Below are 24188 nucleotides of genomic sequence, written 5' to 3' on the forward strand. Positions count from 1 at the left end.
AATTACAAACAAACACAACACGTAATTCTCTGTAACGACGAGAGCTCCTCTCTCGCTCCTTCTCTCTCCGAACGTTTACCCAAACGAAGGAGAAGATCAGCGTTACCCTGGCCCCTATATGTAATCCCGCATGATATCGAGATAAACGGTTGCAGCTGCCTTATTACTTGCAGCTGCCTCTCGTTTACCTTTCAAATCAATACGGTCTTAAAACAGAGTCGCGCTTCCCTCCAGGCTGACCCACTTCCCTGACCCGGAAACGAACTGTCAGGCCAGCCCTTCCAGATACTTCTCCTCTCGTTCTTTAGCGCCCTCACAGGTCGGGAGGAAGATTCATCACCAGAACTCATCTTTCCATCACAGTGCTTCATTTATTTCCTCTGTATCTTCCTTATTTGCTCATAGTATTTAAACAGTTTCTTGCCATATCTCGCTTTTTTTTTCTTTCTCCTCAGATCAAAATGATGTGTGGTACGTTATGATTAAATGGAAAATAATTGTCTGTGTGGAAACTAAACAACTGCAGAGCACAAAGACTTTTATAATTCTGGGTTCTTAACTGCTTCTCAGCCACAACTCTTTCCTATCTGTCAGAGTCCAATACTTTGGCCACAGCTTGCGTTACAGGTACTTGAGGTATATTAGTGAGACAGCTCAATTGAAACGAGCTAACAAGTGGTGTGGGGGCATTTCCCCACTGCAAGAGAACCACTTTTAGGTCACAGTTACAAATGTAATGTGTGAAACAACCCCCCTTCCTGCACACCGGGTGGCAGGCCCGTACTGTCACACTAAGGTCCCTGATGTAAGCTGATACTGCCTAGGATATATATTTGTGACAGAGCCCATTCCAGCCACCACTCCCCCAAATACACAGCAAAACAGGTACCCATAACCCACCAAAGAATCACGGGCCCACCAGCATTCTCCAAATTCCCATTACCAGTAATGGGGTGTGCTGCACTTTTGTTGACTCCCCTAAAAGGCATCCCCTTAGCATCACAATTTATATAGTTTGTACAAGTACAGTAATTGGATATTTGTGTGTTTCAATAAACATGCATACATTGCAGCTTAAACAAATCATTATAGTTATTTACCTGTACATTGCAAAGCAGAACAAAAAACAGTTTTTTACTTGTAATGTTTTAAATTTTTGTTTAATAATTTATTGATTTTTTTTTTTTTTAAGTGTCTGAGGTTATGTCACAATGGCTAATATGCTTTTGTGTAATTCTAATAGCTTTCTGTTTTTGACATTGATTCATTTAAACTGTTGTCCCGGCACAGTCATCAAGTAATCAAATTTTTGAGCTTGCTTTGTAATCAGTGTGAAATTAAAAATTGTACAATGGTAAGCAAATTATCCTGACACAGATGCATGTAGTTTATGGAAATTGCTTTCTGTTGTTTAAAAGAACACATTCCTGTCTTTCTCTTATCCATTTATACTTCATTGACTTGTTAATTGTTGGTCTCCCATTGAGTTATCTTGTCTAATCTTTAAATTTCAAAAGTATTTAGAAAGCAATTAATGACATATTAAGATTGTGAAGATTTACCACCATTAGCAGGAATTAGGCTATGGTTATTATTATTTATTTTTTTGACAATCTTTTGAATCTGTTGTTGCTTTTTATAAATTGTGTATATGATATCAATCACTCATGACAGATAAGGATTTGTCAAATTTTCTTAGCATTTATCCTTTTTACATATGTTTTCCTGTAAATAAAACACTACAGCAGAATTTATACTGTAGTGGTCTGAGGGTGGCCCATAGAACTACTCTACTGATTTTAGGGGTGACCAATCATGCTCGCCCCCATATTTAGGGCACTAGTTTCGGGCCTGGTCCGTGGAGGAATTTTAATAATTGTGGTTTCCATAATTGTTCGGGGGCACTTGCTAAATTAATTCCAGTGGAAACTGAGTCTTGTCACTGAGAAACTGTCACTGTAAGACATATAATATTTACATTTGAACTTGGCAAGAGCGATCATAGGACACGCTAAGAATAACAATAATTATAGTATAAATTATAATTACAAGATGGTGGAGGAAGCAACGAGAAGTCACAGTAATATCACTAGATCTTCTGAAGGCATTTACCTGCTTTCAGTTTGCAGAGCAAAAAAGGAGCATTTTAGCCTTTTCTTTAGTTTGGATGCTGAGCTCTGCCTCTTGCCTTGGGTCCAGCAGTCCAGCAAGTGGAAAGGCTGCCACTTTTGTACACCTTAAACCTGCATTCAGCCCTATTGATGTTCCCCTCCCTCAGCCTCCTAACAGGCCAACTCTTTTGGAATGTTAACCCCATAGTTGCCAAAACCTGCAGGATGGATAACTTCCCTCTGCTCCTCCTGCTGATAAGAGGTGAACATTTTCGCCCAGCAAATTCATTTGCTCTGTCACAGTGCCATTGGTGTCTGGGCTGTGATGTCAGTAATTAAGCTGGTGGAGACCAGAGGAGTTACACTGCAGAGCTATGTGGGAAGAGCAGAAACGAATGGACGAGGTGCTAAAGATGATCACTGAGAACGGTATAAAGAGGGTATTGACCCTGTCTTGAACTCTGTTATGCGTCATGCTGGGAAGATAAGTAGGGAACTACACTAGTCTCCTGGTGCCTGCAAAACATTTCTACTTGCCATTAATAAAAGTTCCTGGAGCCTGTGCTCTGTGCTGGGTTTTCTACAACAAGCCTTGGCCTCCCCCTACTTACTGTTCTGACTTCTTCTTTTGCTAGTCATGACAAAATGCCCACAGTATATATGTATATAAGATTTCCATTTCTGTGATTTATAATTTTATATGCTGTGTTTCTCATTGTATAACAGTTTGAGCAGCTTGCTTCTCTATTCTCTCTAACTGCATGAGGTGACATCTAGAAACATCGAGACATCATACACGCATCATATTATGTTAATTACCTTTAAATGGTTAATGTCATTTAATTCAAATACAGTTCACTACAACATATTGGTTGAATGGTTGCTATTAAGTATTATTGAATACTCTTCAAACTTGTTCTGTAGTCAATAGCAATATTAATCTTACTATTTATATACAAATATTAAATAATGCATCTTCTGCAGTCAAACATGGTATTGTGAAATATGTGCCAACATTGCAGAATAAGCAGCATCCAAATACATATTCCTATTTAAAAAAAAATTACAATCGTTAAGTTCAGAAGCTGATCTTCAGTTTTAGTTGCCTACCATAGAAATCTATGACATAAGCTAGATGAACCAAACTGTTTAACTATGACGAAGCGCTAGCTCCATCTTGATGGCTAGATGGTGCTGGCTGTTATCCTATGAAGAAACTTCTATCATTTTTCAAGTGAACATGGGCATGACACACAGTGCATTTCTTTATTTGCTTTTAATAACTCTGTACCTGAAGCTCTGAACCCCCATTTAACAAGTAAAGCTTGCCCTCCAGTGATGGGGTGGAATTGGAGAATGACCAGACAAGATGTAGACCTCATAGGGATAAAAAGGTACAATCGGTACTGAGGCCTTTTACCAACCCAGCTGTATGCATGCAGGGAGTTAGCGACTATCTGGGGGAATCAAGTTACTGTATGAATAACATATTACTAGTCATATTCTGGAAATCATAATAAGGCTGGTAGTGGTTCTTCTTCAAACTACACCTATATATGTATCTTCAAACTATTGTCCTGTCACTTATGCATGCCCTGCATTTACATTGCTATGTGTTATACTGGTTTTTACTATCAGCTTGTAAATTTCTTTCAGTATAGATGCATTGTTAATCAAGGCATGTCCTATTAAAATGTGCTTTGAAGTATGTTTTACTTATCTGAGGGTATCTAAAGCTGGTTATATATAATGACATACATCTCACTATTAACTGCTACATTAGCTGAACGGCCTTGGAATGCATTAAAACAGTAACAAGTGACACCTCATTACAACATATTTGAGTGGATCACCATATTTCTTCAAATCTCAGGGTTTTTTTTTTTTTTTAACGACAGCTCAGATAATACACTTTTAAATTGTGCAGTATTTAAAAAAAAAAAAATCGAGTTGAGAAATATGAAGGTAAACAAGCAATTTATTAAGTATAAAAACACTTAATCACTGCCTGTTTTAGGCAGGATCCAATTCCAGAACGTCTGGCTGTTTTCCTTATCTCTGTCCTGCAGAACACTATTGTCAGACTGTAATAGTACCAATATTTAATATAAACTGTTTTTAGTTTAACATTTTAGTGCTGGATCCTTAGTATGTTGTGGTGTAAGCTTTTCTTTGAAATTTTAAAATCACTACATGGAAAAGTGTGGAATAGTGCATTTGGCAAATGGTTTGGACTTGCACTACAGTAAGATGTCACTTGAAATCGGATTTGATTTTTGAGTAACATATTACAGTACAGGTGTTACTTTTTTTAAAATGTTGACAAGTAATCAGATTACCAAAAGTAACTGAGATAACATGTCATTACTTCACTTCGAAATTGGGCAATAGCTGCAGTTGGCAAAGCACCCTTATTTAAATAATCTTTCCTGAAGTTTTATTTTTTTCTAAACAACTAGAATTAAATTTTAAGATAAACCAAACTGCAAAACTTGTGAGTAAAGCATTGTGAACAGAGCCCGAAGTCAAATACCCTTCATTAGTGTAGTGTATTTTTTCGTCTCTCAAACAATATTGTTTTATGTCAAGCTCCTTTGACTGTGTTATTTCCTCTGCAGCTTGGTATGCTACCTGTTTCATCTTTAGAAATGGGAAAAAATTCAACCTCCCCAAAAGGAATAGAAAAACAACCAACACATATATGTATTCTCCACCTTGGCTGTCAAAGTTAAAAAGAGGTGGTCGGTTGCCAACATCTAAATTGAGTGGGTTGTTCAATGCCAGGATGAATAGGTTTTGTCAAAACAAATGGCTTGAGTATTTATCAAGCAATTAATATGAAACAGATGGGGTAGTATGCCTGCGTTTGGACTCCAAGCCAGGCCTGTTGTAGAGATATACCAGTTTTATGACCTAATAATTGAGTCAGCCGTGTAAAAGAACATTACTAATGCCAGGACCACACTGAATTGTTCTGAATCCATTCAAATGTTTCCCCTTCCACAATGTAATTTAAGTTGAATGCTCTGAATATCTGCATACAATGTAGAAGAAGTAAGGGCCTCATTGACTAAAGGCTCTTATGTTTTAAGGTACGCCTTACCCTACGATATGATGAATATGCCTAATGCATTGTAATATATTGAAATGATATGGAATGTCATGCATATGGTATTTAATAAACCATGTTAATCCTCAGGTGCACCTTAGATCACATGCTTAGTAACATGGATTGAAAACTCTTTTGCTAACAGAGATAAGAATATAAGAATATAAGAAAGTTTACAAATGAGAGGAGGCCATTCGGCCCATCTTGTTAGTTCGTTTGGTTGTTAGTAGCTTATTGATCCCAGAATCTCATCAAGCAGCTTCTTGGGTCAACATTGTCAATACCCTTTAGAATTTTGAATGCTTGAATCAGGTTGCCACATAGTCTTCTTTGTTCAAGACTGAATAGATTCAATTATTTTAGTCTGTCTGCATATGACATGCCTTTTAAACTAGGAATAATTCTGGTTGCTCTTCTTTGTACTCTTTCTAGAGTAGTAATATCCTTTTTGTATTGAGGTGACAAGAACTGAAATCAACATTCAAGAAAAGGTCTTACTAATGCATTGCACCGTTTTAATGTTACTTCCCTTGATTTAAATTCAACACTTTTCACAATATATCCGAGCATCCTGTTGATCTTTTTTTTATAGCTTCCCCACTTTGTCTAGATGGACATTTCTGAGTCAACATAAACTCCTAGGTCTTTTTTATAGATTCCTTCTTCAATTTCATTGTCTCCCATATGATATTTATAATGCACATTTTTATTTCCTGCATGCAGTAGCTTACACTTCTCTCTATTAAAAGTCATTTGCCATGTGTCTGCCCAGTTCTGAATCTTGTTTAGATCATTCTGAATGACCTTTGTTGTTTGCCACTCCTCTTATTTTTGTGTCATCTGAAAATTTAGCAAGTTTGCTTACTATACCAGAAGCTAAGTTATTAATGTAAATTAGGAATAGCAGAGGACCTAATACTGATCTCTGTGGTACTCCACTGGTTACCTCGCTCCATTTTGAGTTTTCTCCTCTAATCAGTAATTTATGTTTTCTATATGTTAACCACTCCCTAATCCGTGTACATTCATTTCCTTGAATCCTTACTTCGTTCAGTTTGAGAATTAATCTTTTATGCAGGACTTTGTCAAAATCTTTCTGGAAATCTAAATAAACCAGGTCATATGCTTTGTAATTCTCCATTATTGATGTTGGATCCTCAAAATCAAGCAGATTAGTTAAACAGGATCTTCCTTTCTTAAAACAATGTTAACTGTCTCCCAGGAAAATGTTACCATATAGGTAAGTTTCAGGTTTTTTGTAAATAACTTCTTTCATTTCTTTGAGTACTATTTGATTTGTTTATTTTAAGAGCTCCTAGTCCCTTTAACAGTTCTGCCTCTGTTATGCTAAAGTTATTTCTTGATAGGAATAGGTTGACATGTGGGGCATGTTGTCTGTATCCTCCTTTCTAAAAACTTGCAAAAAGTAATAATTTAATATATTTGCTATTTTTTTCTTAGTTATGATTTTGCCACTTAGACATTTAACCTCCTCTTTCAATGTTCTCTTGCTGTTGTAATATTGGAAAAACATTTTGGAATTGGTTTTAACCCCCTAGCAATTTTCATTTCTATCTCTCTATTGGCCTTTCTAATATCCTTTTTGACTTGCATTTGCAGTTCCAAGTACTCTTTCAGTGTGCTTTGTTTTAGGTCCCTTTTAAACGGTCTGTAAAGTGACTTTTGTCGCTGAATATATATTTTTTAATTGATCTATTAAACCATTTTGGCAATTTTGTTTTAGATTTAGAATTGTCTACTTTTGGGATGTAATTGTTTTGCGCCTCTAGTACTACATTAAAAAAAAAAAAACAGGCATCCTTTTTCTGCAGACATTTTCTTTATTTTACTCCAATCTACTTTTGTTAGTCTCTGTTTCATACCTTCATAGTTTGCCTTTCTGAAATTGTAAACCTTAGCTTTAGTCATTACTTTTTGGGTATAAAAAATCACTTCAAATGAGACCATGTTGTGGTCTGAGTTTGCCAGTGGTTCTCTGACCTCTGTTTTAGTTATTCTGTCTTCGTTATTTGAAAAGACTAAATCAAGGCATGCCTCCCCTCTAGTCAGTGCCTTGACAAATTGCGTTAGGATGCAGTAGTTTGTCATTTCCACCATTTCAATTTCGTCTATTGTGCTCTCCACCGGGTTTTCCCATTTTATATGGGGGAAGTTGAAATCCCCCATTAGTATGGCTTCTCCTTTGCTACATGCATTTCTGATGTCATTGTATAACAGATTATTTTGCTTGGAGTCTGAATTTGGCGGTGTAATGTTGTAACTCCAGCCCAGATAAGCAGCTGTTCCAGTCCGTAGTTGCTGGATAGCATTGTTAGAAAAAGAATGCACATTTTATTAGTACAACAATACATGGGTTTTGTCCCAGCAGCAGCAAGTGTGTCTGTCTTTTATAGGCGGTCTATTGCATGCTCCTATTATTATGCTCTTTGAATCTTTGTCCATTATTCTGACCCATATTGATTCAGCGTTGTTTTCATTGTCCAGATTTAACACCTGGGCTTCAAGACTGATAAATTTAATGGCTATCTTACCTGATTTGTTACCCTTGTCTCCCTTCTGTTTTTTTGTTGATTTCTCCCCCCTTCGTTTCTAGTTTAAATGCTTCTGAACCTCCTTGAGGATCTTTTCTCTGAATAGATTGGTTCCCTGTTTATTTAAGTGCAGTTCGTCCCGCCTATATAGATAGTCCTTGTTGTAAAATGTGATCCAATGTTCAAGATAGGTGAAGTTAAAGCCATGCGTTTAGATTCATTATTTCCAGCTGTCTGTATGCTCCTTTGCAAGGTGCCGGCAGTTGTCTTTTAATTTCTGTCCTAGCTCTCTGAATTTGTCTTTCAATGTTGTTTGTACCAATGCGGACGACTACTACTGGATCGTCTCCTGTTTGTTCCAGGAGCCTGTCCACATTCCCAGTGATGTGCGTGACAAAGGCTCCTGGAAGGCAGCACATTGTTGTAGTAAGGGTGTCCAAAGTGTGAACTGAACTTGCTGCGTTTCTCAATATGGAGTCCCCAACAATCATGACCTCCCTTCTTTTTGCTGTCTGACCAAAACTGTCAATAATAGGGTCCTGGATGTTGTTCCTTTCATTCTCTTGATATTGGTTTTGATCATCTAAATTTTGAAGTAGCTCAAATTTGTTGGATGCTTTGATTTCTGGTGGTTGTGTTTGATTAAATTTCTTCTCTTTTTTTCCTGTATCTGCCTACCTGAACCCAGCTGTTCTGACCTTCTTCTATCTCCGTGGTGGCTTTCAATCTGTTAGGGGTGCTGATTTCCATGAATTGTGGGTGTGCCAGCTCCTCAAGATCCTGTTGCTGATGATTCAGGACTGAAACAATACTTGTTATCACTTTCTCAAGCTTCGTTTCATGCTATTAAAGTAACAGCTACACGTATCAACAAGATCTAATAGATCCAGGTGGCAGATACGAAATAGGAAACAACGGCAGTAATGCAATATAATGAAGCTTTAGTGCCCCTCATATGTAATTTAAGTAATCATTGAAATACTACTACGACTACTAATAATAATAATAATAACAGACAGAATGGCAGTCCAGTATCACATACCCTCTGGATCGGCCCGGATGTAGCAGTTAATTCATCTTAAATAGCATACATCTGATACATGCTATTGAAGCTGAATTAACTGCTTCTTCTGGGTTCATCCGGCAAGTAAGATTTTTATTTTAGATTACAAATAAAACATAAGCGATTAATGAATAATTATTTTTGATAATTATGGGAGAAAATTACAGCTATAGCCAAAAGTTTGCATCACCCTACAGAATTATCTATTTTTGCTTCATCAAGTAAAGTGAAACCTGCTGAATAATGTTATGTTAACATATTTATACATACCACTTTGTAGTTTTCCATATACTTAAAGAAAAACTAACAGAAATTGAAAAATGTAACGTTTCAAATTCTAACATGAAATACTGTTACTACTAGCTTTGCTTCCGATACACTTTTACAATACCATGTTGATGATGCCAAACTTTTGGTCATAGATTTATTAGTATTTGATTGACATACGATATGTCATTAAGATTGAATTAAGTGCCCCGTCCGGGTAGAAATGTGCTGCATTGATGGGAAGAAAAACCAAATAGTTTGTTTGATGGAAATATAGTTTGTGCCTCTCAACACTGGCAGCCTCTCCACTTGTTCTGAACGCAGGATAGAGGCTCTCTTCTCCTCCACGCTTAATAGGTTGTGGGAGTCATTTCCTCCAGGTGGACACAGATAAGGCACGTGCTATGATATGCTTATGAGTTCCATAGCGCCTTAATAAGGGGATTGTGTTTTTAAGAAGGCCCTAAGACCATTATACCTTTCTGGTAAAATATTTTAAGATAATTCGCACGAGCCCTTTACTACCCCTAAATGAGAATTCAGCATGTGTACACAAGAACCAAGCACACCCTAGTATTAAGTAAAGTTTTGTACATAAGAATTGAAATATATTCATTTTCTCCATTCCAATAGTGCCATGTGAATATAAAATACTGGTGGTATATTATATTAGGATTTCATACTGTTGAAACTTAATTCTAGAAAATACATACACATAAATGCATTGGATTGTACAGTATATAGATAGACAACATGCCTGTTGAAAAATACTTAATTCTGCCTATGCTCTTTAAACACTTGCCAACAAGTACTAAAGAGTGTTATCTTAGTAACACAAGCACACAGTAGTCTATATAAGTATTAAGAGTTAAATATGTTATTTAGCCTTAATCTAGCCACAGAACAAAGATAATTTATTAGTTTGATCATTTTATAGCCTTAAATGTGGGTGTTACCATTGATTTAGCCTTTCACCATTGGCTATTTTCCAGTTACCATAGGCAATAGCCCCTGCCTCAATGACTTTTGGATTACAGCAAGAGCTGTCTTCATCAGGTTTAATGAGGCAAAGCTGGCTTTTATTAGCGTTCAATAGCAATTAAAAAGTTATTCATACCTTCTTGTCGATTGTGTTGAGAAAATAATCTCTATTTTTGTCCTAAATGTGATTGTACAGTACAGTTCTTTGCATTTCTGAATATTCCTAAATAACTTTAAAGTTAACAATTTAGTTTCTATTAGAAATTACCTATCAGTGCAATACTCCCCTTTTAAGACTTGCCATGAAGCATAATATCACTTTGGCTAGCCCTATACCTGTTACCTCCAACAGATGATGGCAGCAAGTCCTAAAGTGCCAGCGATTGTTTATGAACACATCATTTAGTCACTTCTGTCTTTTTTTTTTTTTTATATTCCATTCTAAACTATTTTTCTCTTCTACAATGTATGTCTATAATCCATATTGCAGCTGCACAGCCTTTGCAAGGCAACCTAAAAAATTCAGAGCTAAGAGTTCCCCTTTTCTAGTCATTGAGAGTCATGTACATGACCTACGACAATTAACCCTTTGCAGTCCATTTATTCAGCGCTTGTCAGGTACATCAGGTTCTATTTATTTTCACATGCGCTGTTTATTTTACACGCGCTGTTTATTTATTTTTTTTTTTTTCAGGAGTAAAACAGGTTTTAAAGGCATTTAATTGCAAAAGGACACCCAGTACTGTATCGCCAGCCAAACCCCACCCCTTGTTCACTGTATTTTTCACATATCTCTTTATAGACGTGCATACTTATAAATCCTCTCTCGATCACTCGTTTTATCACCGAACTCCTCAATAATGTGAGCTAAGTTATTATTTCATTACTATAACATCTCAAAAAGCTCTGCAAATGTTCTTTGAGTACTGGATGCAGAAGCAGCTACCTCCTTTGTTTATGTCCATGTTATCTCTGTAGTGCATGGGACTATGAGAGACACCCTTTTCTCGGCTTCATTCGGCTCCTAACGGTCTCACTCAGCCATTGAAAGCTTTTCTCAGCTTTTTCTGGAGAAAAAATGACTAGACCTGTGCTTTCCATCTTTCTGATAACTAGTTTGCATTTTCTGCAAGATCTGTTAAAGGCGGGTTGATCCCCCTCTGTGTTGAAAGTGGACCTAGCAGCCATATCTGCTTGCCATGTCCCCATTGACTCAGTGTCTCAGGATGCTCATATACTAACGACTCATTTTCTGAAGGGTGGGCGGCAAAGATGTGGTACTGGAGGCTCTCACTAAGGCCCTGTTTGAGCCTATACGCTCCATACAGTTGAAGTATCTCTCCATGAAGACAGCCTTCCTCTTGGCTATCACCTCTGCAAAGCAGGTCAGTGAGCTACAGGTGAACTTCCTCTGCCCGGTACAGCATTGAGGTGTTACGTTGATAGGACAAGAGCACTGTGTCATAATGACCAGCTCTTTGTCTGTCACGGTATATAGACCCTAGGACAGCCCCTGTCGATACAAAAAGAGAAATGGCTTCCGTGGAATGACGATTTTAACCACTCAGTAGATGGGACCGAGGATGCCATCCAGGAAGAGGCCTATCGACAGCACTGGTATAGAGAGCTCAGTGAATGCCTACCAACAGGCAGGCATATCCCATTCAGAATGTTTTGGTGGTCATCTTCGAAATGAAAGGGAACCAGGGTTACAGTAAGTAACCTAATGTTTTCTTCTAAAATCACTTGCTACTAAAGCTGTCATTATTTTACCATGAGTTCCATACAATAAAACTGTTTTTTGAAAATCCCCCATAATAGATATAAAAATAATTTTTTTACCGTGAAAGATTGAGGAAAAAAACTAACAAAAAAATACATATATATTTTGCTCCTGTATAGACATTACCTTTAGGCTGACTATATTTATTATTTATTGTGATAATAAAAGCCAATTCATCTTCATTCATCACTTGCGCTGACTTGTTTTTTTAAAGTTGTAACCTGCTGCAGAATTGGGTAAATCACCTACAACAGCTGAGAGCATTTAAAGGGGTGGAAATGAAACACTAGAGAATAGCAAGCAGCTTCATTTCTTGGTTATCAGTAAACACAGATTGATGTAAGCAAAAACAGCAGTTACTGGCAAAATAGATATTCTCTTTTGTATTTCTCTAAGCAGGGGTGTCAATATGATGCAATGCAAAGCCAAATTAACTCAAGCCACAGATAATGGATCTTAATATTTAGAAAATAGTACATTTCCAGGTGCATATTCTGCATAAGACAGCCTCAGGCACATTTGCCCACCTATAGCTATCGGATCACTGTACTGAAGGGTTGATTTGATTAACCTCAACCCCGACAATATTAGCAACACTCTACAACTGGGTTTTATTGGAGAGTTTTACAGCACTGGGTTGTACCAACCATCTATGTGTGGGTGTCCCTGGATAAATCATAAGTGCTTGATAAAACCCAGGAAGATAACCAGGTTCTGTAAATACGCTATGGAGATTGTCCTATGGGGTATAGGTGGATGAAATCAAGCCCTCTGGTAAGTCTCATCTTAAATTTGTGGCTGGGGTTGTGTTTGCAAACTCTGAAACTTCAGCTAATTGTACTTTTACGTGCTATTGTTTATGAATATATATTGTAGTTGCTTTGGGTCCTCAATTGCCTTTGAACCTATAGCTAGTTTGATTAAGTTTGTTTCAAGTGATTTCATCTTGTGCAGTTTGCGTGAGAAGGCTGCAAATCAAAATTATTTTGGCTATAATTAGTGAATACCATACATACAACATATACATTTATTATAAATCACAAAAGTGATGTAAAAAGTATTGTTTTGTTTTTAGAATTGTGTCATATGTCTAAGCACAGGTTGACATCTCTACACAAGATTATATGTTCTGGAATTTTAACAAATCCTTAACAGTTATTGGTTGATTTTTTAAGTGGTTTATAGTTCATCAAACAGACCAATTTACAAGAACCAATAAATAATGATTGCAGATTATGAAGACTTTGCATTTGGTTATGTTTAGTAATGCAAATTGTAGTTCAACACTAAGTAACTTTAATGAAAGATGACTCCTATGAGTGTAAGCAACTGAAAAATTTAAATGTGTGTATATATATATATACATACATATATATATATATATATATATATATATATATATATATATATATATATATATATATATATATATATATATATATATATATATATATATATATATATATATATATATTATGCTTAAATACAAATCAGGGCTTAGAGTGTTGAAAGAAAGTGTCCAATGTGTTTATTTTTTAACCTAGTCCACAGCTTTTGCATACAAAATAGCCCTTTATAGTTTATTGGATATTCAATTTTGTTTTGCTGTAAAGGGAGTAATAGCACTTCAATAATCTGCACTTCAGCACTTACCTTAATAGTGCAGTTTTGTGTGTTTTATTTGTACAAAGGGATTTTCAATATAATCCACTGTACATGAATAACAAAGAAGGCAGGAATAGAATATTGGTTCCAAGTTTTCCTGATTCAGCAGTGTTTAAATCCAGCTGCCTCCTTCCTTTGTTACCTGAGAACACCACTGGGATTGTCAGATCCACTTCCACAGTGGAGAGTCCTCTTGGGGGATGTAACTTCGGGGAGTTTGATTTGGGGAGTTTGATACTGTGTGTCATGCAAAAAAATTATTGTAATATCCCTGAATGTAAAGTGATAATACTAATCTTGCAAGGTGAAAATACTGTATTTCAGACCCAATAATACTATCATTGGGCTTTTTAAACACATCATTTAAACACATCAGAACGTGTGGCTTGTGCAGAGCGGAGCTGGTGTTCTGTCATTTTTTTGCTTCTCTTCAGTTTTTGCTTCTTTTTGTTCTGCGCATGCTCGGCGAATGCTCGCCACTGTTTTAATTCTCTCCTCTCTCAGTTACTGTGTCAGAAAAACCTTCCTAAGATTATTTAACCTAAATGATAATATGTACTATGAACGATGTCTGTTGACTTACAATCTTTTTCCCATTGCATAAACAAGGGTAGCAGTTTCTGACACCACAATACGATCCATCTTGTAAAAAAACAAAAAAAAAAAAACAGGGGTATCAATTTCTGATGGGCAGGCAAATTGTGACATCTACAGCTGCCCGATTTTGCTACCCGGTATCAAATTCTGATGGGATCGTGTGGAAGGGGTGTGGATAATTCACTGACCAGGAGACAGACAGGTGTACTTGGAAACACCACACAGGTGCCCAGTTTTATTTTAGACCGGTTCTTATTTCTCTCCGGCAGAGGGCACTGTTGACCGTGGGCTGCCTATCAACGATGATAGACAGCACCACGGAAATACCACAGCTGGTACACAAACAGCAAATGCACTCGCAGGTGCTCAAAGAAATAATAATGAAAACAGAAGGCGAAAAGAACAAGGGAAAATAAAACACTAATAAAACTACAAATAAAAGGTGCTGCACTCGGCATCACCGTCCTATTCTGTCGGCTATCTAGCCTGCTCTTTTACAATACGCCGGAGTCTGCCCAAGGGTTCCCCGCTCTCTCTTTCTCGCTGTGAATCTTTCTTTTCTCCCGGCTGATTCCCGGTCCTGAATCAAAGCTTCCGCACTCTTGGTATGTCTAAGTGGGCAGACCTGAGGAAACAGCAGAGCGTTATTTTATAGGACCAACAATCACCCAAGACCCACCTCTCAGCCATTCAGAGAGGGGGAAAGTCCACACACCCACTTTCCCACCTCCCTGTGTCACTGCCATGACTCACAGGCGGTTGTTGGGCGACTGCTGTCCTCTTCCTGCAGCCCGTGAACACGCCAGCAGAGTCAATACAGATCTCTCCCTGTTACAGATCCATATTATGATGGTACACCGGATTTCAGTCTAACTATCACCCAGACCAGAAAACCGACTCACAGCTCGAGTAAAACCAACAATGTGTAATGGCTCTCTCAAAGGAAGAAAAGTTTGTCCAAAAGCAAGAGAATCCAAACACCATAAACAAAACAGTCTTCTGCAGTCCTGCCTGTCAACAATTGCTGAGTTACGAGCAATAGAAACCATACCCACCACGCAGCTTGACAGTATTACAGCAGACTATTTTTCAATTAAAAATACAAGATGGCTCTGAATACAAGCCCAGCACCATTAGAGGAGATTTGTACAGCATAGATAGGCATTTAATCCAAAAAAAACAAACACTACTCGCCTCAATTTTCCAGAGTCCCTCCTCAAGCAGGCCCTAGATATCCTTATAGCTAATGGCCATCTGCTCAGACTCAGTGTGTGAGTAAATAAACCAAAAAACAAAAACCCTCTTCAGAGTTTCCAGTTCATGGTCATGTTTTACAGTATTTCTCAATTTCCCACACTCAATTTTGTGATAATGCCATAAGTATTTGCTGCTCTGAGAGCTGCATCCTGATGTCTGCATCTACCTGCTCCAGACCGATAAATGTAACTCTCCCACGTAACATAAGATAAATAATTTTCAAAAAAATAATAGCTTATTCAGTGTGTATAACCAGGTGTAATACCATCTCTATATTCTGGGGACAGGATCCTCTCGGGCTTCGCTCTCGAGGTTCCACTGTCCCCAGAACCTCTCGATGGTATTACTCCCTGGTAATACACATTTTATTTGTAACACATTATATTACAATAGTACCTTTGCATTTTCAAAAGTGATAAGAGCAACACTTCAATTGCAACTGAAGCACTTGGAAGCCTGCTGATGCTATTTTACGGGGTGGGGGGAACAACCCGAAATTCAAAGAAACGGGGAAGGGGGGGGGTGGGGCTCCCCCTCAAAAGCTGAATACCGCTGCATTAGCAGAATACCATAAAGGAAGAAACTGAATAATTTTACATGACACACTGATCCTGAACTATACTACCTTACTGTAGTGTAAGGTAACATTTGATAGTCCATTGCTGGTGCTAATCTTGGTCTGTGAAACCAGATGTTTTTTTTGGTTTTTTTTTGGTCTTAAACCCTCTTCAGAATTGTGAATGATCTCCCAAGGGATATTCAAGGCCTTTGATATTGTTTTATACCCATCCCTTGATCTATTTCTTTCAACAACTTTGTCCTGGAGTTCTTTTGAAAGTGCCTTAGTGTTCATGGTTGAGACTTTGCTTTGAAATGCACTGCCCAGCAGAGGAAACCTACAGGAACTGTTGAATTTATCCTGAAATCATGTCAATCATTACAATTTAACACAGGTGGCGGCCACTTAACTTGGTGTGTGATTTTGAAGGTGATTGGTTACACCTAAGCTAATTTAGGATTGCTATTACAAGGGGGGTGGACATTTATCCAACCAAGCTCTTTCAGTTTTTATTTTTAATTAATTTTCTACAAAGTTGTGAGGTAGGCTGTGCAGATAAATGGAAAAAAAAAAAAAAAAAAAAAAAAAAAAAACTATTTTAATGCATTTTAATTCCAAGCTATAAGGCAACAAAAGGTGAACATTTTGAAAGGGGGTGTAGACTTTGTATAGGCACTGTAATTGCCACTGTGGAATATATTGATGTTATTGTAAGCGTGGGTATTTATTAAGGACTCCGATGCAGACGTTAATCAGACACATATGCTAATGGGAAAGTTCCGCCTTTTGTACATTCATTGTCTAGACACATAGGGAAACAAAGTTACAATTTAAAGGCAGTGCACTACTGCTTGGCATTTGGTTACAACTCTTACTTATTAATATAGGGTTGATAGATTGATACATTTATATATGTTCTTGCTACTTGTCTTTAAAGCTGTAATTAGCATTGTTTAACCATGGGCTGAATTAAATCGAGCTAAAATATTTTGTAGCTCTACATTCCTAAATGAAAACTGGTGACTTTCCTCTCACTTTGAGAAGGATGTAGTCACTACACTACACACCCCTGATTTTGTTAAATACAAATATTCTGTCTGGATATACATGGCTTGTTAAACTTAACAAATAGCAAAAAAGTAGAAACTACTTGAAGTACTAATTAATGTAAGTGTTTGCATTAAAAGGGGTGCTATTTAAACTGCAATCCGGTAATACAGAGCAATAAACCTGTTAGCAATCAAACTAGTTGCGTTGCTTTTATCTGAGAGTAATTCTTTAGGAGTGAAAGATTGATGTCAATATCATTGTAAATTGATTTGATTAGATTTTGTTTTTATTTGAATTGTTTTATCTCTTAGTTGTTTCACACACTCCCTCCTTTATAAATATCTTGCATCCCTCCCTGCCTTCCTTTCACATACTTCTTGCATTTCTTTTTTTACATTTTGGAACTCCCTCACTACATTGCGGTCAATTACAAAATATTCAACTCAAAATGTAACAATCAACAATTTTCTACTGGCAGCTAAAAATGAAAATGGCAGTTTGTCATACCATGGCAAGAAACACAGTCATAAATCCATTAAAACAGAGGTAACTTAATATAGCTTCCTTTAATGATTGAATGTCTCTTCTGAGTCCTTACCGAAAACATAGCATATATCACGTTCTACTTAATCCATACTAAAAATATCTCAGTACTAGTAATGGAAATTAACATGCCTAACTGTCCTGGACTGTTGCAGTAACAGTTATAAAAGAGGGCACAGTGAAAAATACAAAAAGAACACTTCAGAGAAGACAACACCACTAACAATACGGTTTAGAGTACGATTTCATTACGTTTAATTCAATTACAACAAGTGGCATACAGAACGTGGACTGATTCTTACTACTAGTAAAAAGAAATGCAGGGGGGGTTTGATTTGTTTATAGAGAAATATATTGACACATGTTAACAGTTAAATATCCTTTATTCTTGACTGTTTAAATGTGGTTCTGGAAGTTACAGAGATTCATTTTCAATGTTTTGCCATCCCACATTGTTAAATACACAGGTATCATAGCGAAACCAGCTGCTAGGTCAGGACACATTTGTAAGTAAACGCTGTCTCTCGCATGACAGTGCTTGTTGCTGATACTGTAAGTGATAGGTTGGAACAATAAACATCGCCCTCGTGTAGGAATGCTTAGTGCTAATTGGTTGAAATACTAAATGACAGCAAGCACACGGCAATACTAATTGGTTGAAATGTTGATTGCAGGCAGTGCAAATGTATTGCAGTCACAATCCCAGCGCCCCCACTTCCCGCATCCCTGGCTGTCAATGTAATGTATTAAACAAAACAACACTACTTTTAGAGTGAGTTCCCCTAGTGAAACCCATAAGGGTCATATTACAAAAATAAAAAATAACTGATTCACTTATATAAAATATACGAATAAAACAAAATAAATGTGGTTCATCTAATAGCAAACACACTGCTGCTATACATCGCTCAGCATTACATTTCTGCTATACACTATTATAAAGCAAAACAAACAAAAAAAAATGTGTATGAAGATATTTTTTTATTGTGTTTTTAGGCTATACAGTATTTTGGTCTGGAATGCCTAGGCTGCTTTTCCAGTTAGCTGTGGTAAAAAGATATCTCAAAGTGAGACCTGATTGACTGAGCCAATTTGTTAGGCTATAAATTGTCTTTAAGCTGATCAAGTGTTTTATCTATCACTATATCTAACTATCTCTATCTATATACATTTTATACTGAAATTTTCAAGTTAATACCATAAATAAAAGATATTATATTTGTTTTTGTTTTTTTTGGTTTTGTAAATAAGGGACACTTTTATTTTGTTGACATATATCCAGAGCAAACATGTTATTGAATGGTGAGCTACAGTACCAGCAGCCATTTTTTATTATAATGAAAGTACCACTCATGTCACCAGCAGCAGAAGGATATCAAATCCAGTATCATTACTCAAAAGCAGCGTCTGATTTGAAATGGCAGGTGTGCTGTCAAACCAGACTGGATTAGTGATTTGACGGCTACTGTAAATATTTTATAAGTTATGGGCTGTTGCTGAAGAAAGACTTGCACAGCTACAATAAAACTACTGTAAGCCTGAAAAAACTGTCAAAATAAAATGTCATTTCGCAAACAGATATACTGAAGAAACAGAAATCCAACATTAACATTGTATTAGCTATTGTACATCATGCGAATAAACACTCATCCACATTGAAGCTATTAATGCACATGGCAGTTGTAATGTGAAGGCACACTATGTGATAACAAGGTTTCATTCTGGGATGATATAAGATAATATGTATGAACAGGAAAAGATACAACTATCTTTTAATCTAATGTTCAACAATCATGCAAGGTTATATTGGAAGTTTATTTAGGTAAAAAGAATACACAGAACCTTACTTAAGTTCAGTCAGGACAGACTACAGAATGTATCATTGACTGGTGCAATGCTTTTGTGCATACCACGACTGAGATAGCCCTGTACAACAAGGGCAAGATATGAGTGCCAAACCCTCACTTCCAACTCACTCTCAGGGTCTTGATCTCACCTACTGAGCATAAGACCAATGGTCCCACTCCCAGATGTACTGGTGAAGTCAAGATAATGCATCTAGATCAAAATTTATGTACAGAGTTTCAAATCCTTTTCCAACTACTGCAACCGGAGTGCTCTATTACTGTGTGCAACTGGGCAACCCGGGAAAGCCCCCAGGGCCCCAATACCATAGGGGGGCCCCACATACCTACATAAATGAAATAGCAAATATGAGTATATGTACTATTTCTGTGCCAGCTATTCTACCCAAGCAGCCTTTACGACTAAAAATGTTTCGTTTTCACTAAACTGTATGTGTGCAGTGCAGTGAGTCTTTTCAGATCTCCTCTTTTTTCTTTTTGTCTTTTCCTGCTTGCGTCGTTTCCTTAGTCCCGCCTCTTCTCACTGCCTATTGGCTTCCACCCTACCCAGGCTTTTGTAAAGCCGAAAGCAAAGTGAAGTACATGAAGCAAAGTAGGCGAAGTATGGAGAAAAGACGAAGGACTACTAGAACTCAAGGGTGGACATCTTCTCTTCTACCGAGGCACTACTGATGGACAAACAGGAGGCGTTGGATTCATTGTTCACAAGAGAATCAAGAATAACATAGTAGAGATTGACAGGGCATCAGAGAGGTCCACAAGACTGATAGTGAAAGTTTCAAGTAAGTATGAACTTCAGGTCATCCAAGTATATGCACCAACAATAAGCTATTTAGATGAGGAAGTCAAAGATTTTTATGAAGAAGTACAATAACTACATGAACATGGGAAGAGCCAGTATAAATTCATCATTGGTCACTTCAACTCCAAAATATGAACTCAGCATAAGATGAGAATTCGGTCTGCAAATTTGGACATGGCGACAGGAACGAGAGGGGCGACAGACTAGTCAAATTTGCAGAGAACAAGAACTTATTCATCATGAACACCTTCTTCCAGAAGAAACCCATCAGGAAATGGACATGGAGAGGACTCAATAGAGTGAAAAATGAAACATACTACATACTCACCAACAAGAAGCACACCATACAAGATGTCTCAGTACTAAACAATATTAACACAGGAAATGACCACAGACTAGTAAAATGCAAAATACACCTAAACACAGCACTGGTGAGAACGAAACTCATGATGACGAAATCCAACACAATCAACGTAGAAATGCCCCAGAAGCAAATATTGGGGTTTGAATTGGAACTGAAGAATATATTCAGTGCTCTTCAAGATCTGCAAAAAGATAAAGCAATTGAGACAAACAAAATCTATGAGGAAGTGACGCAAGTAATTGCAGAAACAACAAAAAACATCGCTGGAATGCAAAATGCAATCAGAAGATCACACAAGAGACAAAGGATTTTTACAGAATGTATTAAGCAAAGGAACGTGCCAGACGACTGGAACAAGACAGCCTCTTATGTACAACATGACCAGAAGAATTACAAACAAGAATGCAAGAACTACAAGAGGCTAGCATCAAAGTGGGTTTGAAAATGAACCTGAAGAAGACTCAAGTCATGTTCAGTAAATATACCACTCCACAGGCAATTGAAGTCAGTGGGATTCCAGCTTGAAGCCAATAATTACGTATACTTAGGACAATTAGTTTCGGCAACGGAGAACCAAATGTGCAAAATCACTAGAAGAGTACAAATGGGCTGGAGTGACTTTGGAAGATTAAACATGGTTCTGAAAGGGAAACTACCCTTATACCTCAAGAGGAAAGTCTTCGACCAATGCGTGCGGCCAGTGCTAACTTATGGATGCGAAACCTGGACCCTCAATGCAAAAATGACGAACAACTCAACATAGTATGGAAAGATGCATGTTGGGAATAACAAGAAGAGACAGGAAAAGGAAGGAATGGATAAGGACACAAACAGAAATATGCAATGTTATTATAAGAGTAAAAAAACTGAAATGGCAGTGGGCCTAAAGGAAGTACCTATAGGAAGTATTCACCCCCCTTGGACATTTTCACAGTTTGTTGTGTTACAACTTGAAATCTTGATGCATTAAATTGGATTTTTTTCCCCCTTTGATTTCCATAACCTACTCAATACTTTCAATGTGTGAGAAATGGGGGGCTGAAAAAACAAATCAATTAAAAATAGAAACCTAAAAAGTCCTCATTAGATAAGTTAAATGGAGTCCATCTGTGTGCAATAAAAGTGGTTCACATGATTTCAGATTAAATCCACCCAAGGACCCACAGCTGGGTAATGCATTCAAAGCAAAGATACTACCATGAAGACCAAAGAGCTTTCAAAACAACTATTGGATAAAGTTGTGGAAAGGCACAGATCAGGGGAGGGGTATAAAAAGATTTCAAAGGCATTGAATATCCCTTGGAGCATAGTCAAGTCGATCATTAAAGTATACGGCACCACCCAGAATCTGCTTAGTGCAGGCCATCCTTCCAAACTGAGCTGCCGGGTAAGAAAAGAATTAGTCAGAGAAGCCATCAAGAGGCCAATGACAACTCTGAAAGACCTACAAGGTTCCATGGCTGAGATGGAAGAAACTGTCTATGTGTCAACAATAGCTGAGGTATTCCACAAATCTGACCTGTATGGAAGCGTGGCAAGAAGGAAGCCGTTTCTGAAAAAAGCCATGTAAAATCCCAATTGGAATTTGCAAAAAGGCATGTGGGAGACTCTGAAAAGATGTGGCAAAAGATTCTGTGGTCCGATAAAACAAAAATTGAACTATTTGGCCTAAATGCAAAGCGTTATGTCTGGCGCAAACCTAACACAGCACATCACCCAGGCACCATCCCTACTGTGAAGCATGGTGGTGGCAGCATCATGCTATGGGGATGCTTTTCATTGGCATGGACTGGGAAGCTTGTCAGGGTAGAGGGCAAAATGAATGCAGCTAAATACAGGCTGCTTCAGTCTGCAAAAGACCTAAGACTGGGACAGAGATTCACCTTTCAGCAGGACAATGACCCCAAGGATACAGCCAAAACGACACTGTAGTGGCTTAAAAAAAAAAAAAACTGAGTGTCCTAGAGTGGCCCAGTTAAAGCCCAGACTTGAATCTGCTTGAGAATCTGTGGCAAGACTTGGAGATTGCTGTCCACCAACGATACACATCCAACTTTACAGAGCTTGAATAATTTTGCCAAGAAGAATGGGCGAATATTGCACGATCCAGATGTGCAAACCTGGTAGAGACTTACCACAAAAGACTCACAGCTGTAATTGCTTCCAAAGATGGTTCTACCAAGTATTGACTCAGGGGGGTGAATACTTATCTAACCAAGACAGTTTCAGTTTTTCTATTTTTCATTAACTGTTGTTTTACAATAAAAATTCTCTTACCTCTTCAAAGTGTTGAATAGGTTGTTTTAATCAAAAGAAAAAAAAATCAAATTTAAATGCATCAAAATTTCAGCTTGTAACACAACAAGCTATGAAAACATCCGGGAGGTGTGTGTAAATACTTCCTAGGCACTGTAGCAAAAAGAACAGACCATCGCTGGACCAAGGAGCTGAACTAGATTCTCTATCCATTTCGCCTGGTTCTTCTGCTGATTAAATTAGGAAACACTTTGTGTGCCCTCGGGATACATATACACTGTGTATATATATATATATATATATATATATATATATATATATATATATATATATAATAGATGTAGCAGGACAGGGGGCCTGCGATCTTAAGAATGCTTGTTTTATGGTAGGGACAGGGTTAAAAAGCCTCCCTGCCAAGATAATTGTTTAATTTAATTGCTTTGTTAATTGTTAATTATCACCTGCACGTGGTCAAAAAGAGTGCAGCCAGTCTGTTCTAAGCTGCTGTGTGAAAAGCATGACTGAAGATTGTAAAAGATATTGTGAAAAAAAACAAAAAAACACCTATGTTTGTTTTTTGTGTTTAAAGTGTGTTGTATTGCATTACATGTCAGGTAAACAGATTACCATAGACCTACATGTGTGTAGTCAGTGCTCATGAGAGCTAAGTTTATGTTTGTTTATTTTTGATTGTAATAAAAGTGCGAGTAAGCTCTGAAAATTCAAGTTGTTTTTCTCTGGGTCACGTTTTTAAAGGGGCACAAACCCGAACTACGGCATATCTTATCACAATATATAATCTGGCAAATGAGACATTCTAAACAATGCAATCCCTAGTAACGCATTCTATATTCATACAGCTGTAATTGCTGAAATAAAATCATTTATATTTTCAGAAAATGTTTCAATATTATGCACATTTATAAGATGGGTATTTTTGATCATAGCCTTATTTTACCTCTCAGAGCCAAAGAGATCATAGCCTTATTTTACCTCTCAGAGCCAAAGAGATTCATCAAAAATTATCAAATACATTATGCAAGGAAGTAACATGAATATAAAACATGTTCAAACATGTTCTACTTTCTGTCAATAGCATTTGCGCAGCATTCCAATCCCAAAGCAAAGGTTTCTAGAAGTACAGTTGTTCAATCATTGTTTTGGACTTGTCTGAGTGGTTGGAAATAGAAGTGGAAGACGGGCATTTAAATATAAAACTGTTTTTTTAATGTGTGTATTCCACCCAGACTATCACTATCAGGGCTATAATATGACAACAACTGTTTGGAATTTGCTTAAGAAAGCTGTATCCAAAAATAATCAGTGTCCTCTTCTTGTGTTGAAATGGTTTAGAGATGTAAATT

The sequence above is a fragment of the Polyodon spathula genome, chromosome 12 (assembly GCF_017654505.1).
Source record: "Polyodon spathula isolate WHYD16114869_AA chromosome 12, ASM1765450v1, whole genome shotgun sequence".
NCBI classification, from domain to species: domain Eukaryota; kingdom Metazoa; phylum Chordata; class Actinopteri; order Acipenseriformes; family Polyodontidae; genus Polyodon; species Polyodon spathula.